The following is a 5292-nucleotide window of genomic DNA, read 5'->3' as shown; positions in this document are numbered from 1 at the left end:
CGTCCGACTTCAGCTCAGGTCACGATCTCGCGGTCTGTGGGTTTGAGCCCCGCGTCTGGCTCTGGGCTGATGGCTCAGAGCCTGGAGCCTGCTTCTGATTCTGTGTCTCCCTCTCTCTCTGACCCACCCCTGTTCATGCTCTGTCTCTCTCTGTCTCAAAAATAAATGAACGCTAAAAAAAAATTTTAAAAATAAATGAGCTGGAAGAGGAAGTGAGAACACCCCCCGGGACTGGCCAAAGCCTATGTGCTGTTGCCCCCTGCATCCAGTGCCTACCCCACCCCCCCCGCCGGCCATGATGCCCAAGAGAAAGGCAGCAGGGGATTCTGAAGGAGATAAAGCCAAGGTGAAGGATGATCACAGAGGTCTGCAAGGCTATCTGCTAAACCTCCTGGAAAGCCAGAGCCCAGACCTAAGAAGGCCCCTGCAAAGAAGGGAGACCTGGTACCCAAAAGGGAAAAGGGGACAGCTGATTGTGGCAAGGATGGGAATAACCCTGCAGAATATGGAGTTGCCCAAACAGACAGGGCACAGAAAGCTGAAGGTGCTGGGGATGCCAAGTGAAATGTGGGCATTTTGGATGGATAACTGTGTACTCCTGGTGACTGCACTGTTTGAAATACTATTTTTGATCAACTTTTATAAAAATACATACTTTTGATTTACTTTTTTTTAAGCTATGTTGTTAGCACACAGAACACTTTATTGTTGTTTTGAGGGAAAGGGCGTATATCACTAACAGAATATCTCCAAAGCAAGATTGATACAATGGGGCAAAACACCATTCCCTTCTAGGTTTGAGGAACTTCCTCTTGGTTCCCAGGAGGAGGGATTCCTTGACATAAACACACGTTAGTCACCTTGGCACAAATGCCTTGTGGTGTGAGAAAGCTAAAATTCATTCTTTATGTCCTCTTCTCCCTGTGCTTTCCACATAGACTTGACTCGCTTAAACCCACATCCCTGTTGGAACTTGACCCCAAGAAAAGGTTCTCAGTGTGGCGGGTGATCTGGACTTTACAGTGTTGCCATTGAGATGACATCTCTCAAAAGAATTCCTTTTGTAGCTTGTGGATCTTCAGGTGCATAATTCTGCCATTTTCACTTCATTTCCCGAAAGGGTTGGCTTGTGTAAAGTTTAATAACTTTTAATAACAAGATGCTAAATGTCAAGCGTCGACCCTCACTCTAAACTTTCCCTGTTGAGAGCATCAAATGAAGACTTCATTGGCCTTGATTTTGGTAGTCCATTGAAGAAGGAAGTTTAAAAATTGTCGTATACCATTAACGACTGCCCGCCCATGTCCTGCCTGAAATACTATGATTGTTTATGAAAACTATCTGGATAATAAAGCTGGATACAGGGGCGCCTGGGTGGTTCATGGGTTAAACATCAGACTTCGGCTCAGGTCATGATCTCACAGTTCGCGGGTTCGCGCTGTGCATCGGGCTCTGTGCTGACAGCTCGGAGCCTGCAGCCTGCTTCGGATCCTGTGCCTCCCTCTCTCTCTGGCCCTCCCCAACTCACACTCTGTCTCTCACTCTCAAAAAATAAATTTAAAAAATTTTAAAAAATTTGAAAAAAACTGGATACAGTTTGAACGAAAACAAAACAACCAATAAATAAATGAACTACTTATTTGCACTAAACAAAGTATTTTTCCTTTCGTGAATTATGAAATTTAGTGAGGTGATACTTACTATGGTCATTTTATATACATCAGTGCATTTTAATTCTGACATCTTTTCTTCATGGCTTCCTTAAATTATTTCCATTAGGGTTTGGGTTTTACATACAGTGCTAACAGTTAATTTGGAAAGATGTAATGCAGCAACTTGAATTGAATCCTCAGTCCATCTTTTTTATTTTTTATTTTTTAAATATTTATTTTTGAGACAGAGACACAGAAGGACAGAACGCAAGCAGGGAAGGGGCAGAGAGGGAGACACAGAATCTGAAGCAGGCTCCAGGCTCCGAGCTGTCAGCACAGACCCCGATGTGGGGCTCGAACTCACAAACCCCAAGATCATGAGCTGAGCCGGAGTTGGACACTTAGCCGACTGAGCCACCCAGGCGCCCTGCTAAGTCCATCTTTTATGACCAAACACTAAAATAAATATTATCTATATTCTAGAAATTGTTAGGGATGAATTTGTCGTAATATTATTTGTGTTTGGATGGAGTGAATTTGTCTTATTTTTATGTTTTCAATCCTAATTCATGTCTGAAGGAAAAAACCATTTGGCTTACTATTTAATAGAAAAGCTATATTTTCTTCAGTGGGATTTTTTTGGGGGTAACTCTCCTGTACTTGTTTTATGTAATATAAAATATGATAGATGGGGGATACCTGGGTGGCTCCGTAGGTTGAGTGTCCAACTTCAGGTCATGATCTCATGGTTCATGAGTTTGAGCCCCATATTGGGTTCTTTGCTATCAGTGCAGACCCCACTTTGGATCCTCTGTCCCCCTCTCTCACTGCCCCCCCACTCATGTGTACACATTCTCTCTCTCAAAAATAAAAAATAAAAATAAATGTGATAGCACATGACAAGGAGAGAACAATTCGTTTTCCTACACAGATGGAATTTATTTTGGGTTAGAAATGTCAAATTCTGGAATGTGGGTCCTGTCCTCACTGTTGTATTTTCCCTCTCCGTGTTGTCAGTCATGGTCCCTCCCCTCATTTTCCACCTTCTAAAATACTGCCTGTGTGTGTGTATGTATGTGTGTGTGTATATGTGTGTGTGGTGCTGGTTAGTGGAAAGAGTCCTGATCTTTGACTCTGAATTTGAGTTTTAGCCCATCCTTGTTTTGATACTAATGTTTTGTTAGAGCTCCCATTTCTGCATTGATAGAATTAAGATATTAGCAACTTCGTGGGGTGGTTTAGAGTACTAAATGCACAAATCCCATACGCAGGCACAAAATAGTTCATTTGGTCCAAGGGAGACCATAAGATGAATATTTGCTGAATCTTATCCCTCGAATAAGAAATCAAAGAATGTCTGAACTAAAAGAGCTAAGGAATACTCCAATATGTCTGCCTATTTCACACGTACGAAAACTCAAACTCTGAGAAGTAATAGGCAAGGTCACAAAGCACCTTAGTGATGGAACGGTGGTGAGGACCCAGGAGCACATGTTCAGCCCCATCGGTGGCCCTACCTAAGCAGGCTTTATTCCAACCCAGACCCGTGTTGTCGTTCACCCGACATATCCATCAAAATGCCAATTGCAAATGCCCTTTCAAAGCATTAAGCTACGTAATTATATTCCAAAATTTAACTTGATAGTCTGATGCCAAGTCACTGCTGGATCTAGACACTTCCTGTTTCATAAAGTGTAATGATTTGTGTGCTTTGGGTTGTGGCTGAGAGCAGCATTATTGTTTGTGGGAGCAAGGAAGGGTTTTGGGTCAACACACACACCCAATCCATAAAAAAAGTCCTTCTCTATTATTATTCTAAGGTGTCCTTTGCCTTGGAGATACTGGTTTAAATGATACAATTGCTTTTTCCTGATTTCATGCGGGCTGAAGGTTATAACAAGAATTGTCAGAACTTTTAACACACTCCATGTGAAAGACCGTTGGAATTCCTACTAATCTGGAAGTCTTAGATCCACTCTTGACTAATGCTATGATTCTAAGTCAGTTAATTACTAAACTCTCCTCTCCATCAATACAAAGAAAAAGATTATCAATGATGCTGTCGGTGTTTGGGGTCCTTAATAAATCATCTCCGTATTTGAAAATAAGATTGGACCTTCCAAAACGTATAATCACCTGAAGGAAACAGAGTGGTCCTTGTATCTGCGCAGACCTTTCTCATCCATGACCTTTTCTGAACGTGTGTAAAGATCTGGTCACTCATCAGAGAGAGGTGAGCCCGCCATGGAATCCTAGGGAAAAAGTAAGACTTGCTGATGTAAAACATGGGAGTCCCCGGAGCGCTGTGTTGGGGACTGGGAATGTAAGCCCTGTTACTGCAAATACTGTCCTGTCCCCTGTAAGGCCGTTTCTGCTGTCAGGTGCATCAGGAGGCTTTATTTAAGTCATTCAATGCAGAGTTTGCAAAGTTTCTCTTGCCTGTTCTAATTCTGTGCTTATCAAATACAAGCCTACTTACAACTTGCCTTTCTGATAGGTCTGTGGGTCAGGCCTTTGCTGCTGTCACGAGTGTCGCTGCCCATTGGTGCCTTCAGGCTGCCGTCAGCGGGGTGGCCCCACCTCCACGTGTAAGTGTGGCTGGATCTATTGCAGTAGGTTTGGCTCCCACCTGCTCCACAGAATTGACCTTGGTCAAAGAGGCAGGGGGAACACTTGGAGGCTCTCGCTGTGACCGCAGAGCACCCAAGAGCAACCCAGCCCTGACGCACATCGTGAGTTTTTGCTGTGTTGCATCTGCTCCCATCCCATAGGCACGAGCAAGTCACATGCCTGAGCTGAGGAACCAGGGGGCAGGGAAGTGACCCCCCCCCCAACCATGGAGGTTGGAGGGTATATTTTGAGCGCGTATCTCCCACAGTCTGCCTGTAGGAACAATATTCTCATTACTCAGGCATGAGTATTCCAGTTCCCTCATGCTTCTATACCTTAGACGTGAGGGCTTAGTTCCTATGACAGTTTGTATTCAAAACTTAACCTTTGAGCGCACTTCAAGTTTTTGCCTCTTCCTTTGAGAACAGCTCCCAGGACCAAATGTGCAACAGGGCACATTTCCTCTGTGCCTCTGTGTCCTGACTCGCTTCTCCTGGGATAGGGTCAGATCTCAGAATGCGCGGACAGGTAAATGGTTATGATGTAAATGAATGAAAGGTCCCAGAGAAGCACTCACAGCGTGAGCATGATTATTTTCAAGACTGAAATAAGGGAGTAAAATGTCCCATGAGACGAAGACAACTTACTGGGGGGGTATTTATGGAATTTCACAACTCATCAGTTTGCCAGGAGCAGCAGTGTTTTATGTATTTTGTCTTATTTTCTCACGTGTTCATCCTTCTGCAAACCCTAGAAGGGACGGCTCGGTTCTGGGTGATGTGGACTTGGCTGGATAACAGCATCTGGGTGTCCGTTTTCTGCCAGGCAGGGAGCGGATGAGCCCTTCACTGATCTTCAGGAGAACTAAGCCTTAGTTACCAGTTAGCTGGTATTTAGACGTGTGAACACACGATGCAGAATTTCCCTTCTCTGGGCCTCCCCAAGCTTGATTTAACTGGAGGCAGCGTTGTATTGAAGGGTGTCTAACAGCCTTCTAGGCTATTCTGATGCTCTGATTTTGTTTATCTCA

General features: G+C 44.0%; 1 pseudogene; it reads left to right on the top strand.

Annotated features, from left to right (window-relative positions):
* The first annotated feature begins 298 nt into the window (after positions 1 to 298).
* On the top strand, positions 299 to 564 carry LOC101085278 (annotated as a pseudogene).
* Positions 565 to 5292: the final 4728 nt, after the last annotated feature.

The sequence above is a fragment of the Felis catus genome, chromosome B1, assembly GCF_018350175.1.
Source record: "Felis catus isolate Fca126 chromosome B1, F.catus_Fca126_mat1.0, whole genome shotgun sequence".
Classification (NCBI taxonomy): Eukaryota; Metazoa; Chordata; class Mammalia; order Carnivora; family Felidae; genus Felis; species Felis catus.
The sequence above is the reverse complement of the archived record's forward strand: the minus strand, read 5'-3'. Positions and strand labels throughout refer to the sequence as shown.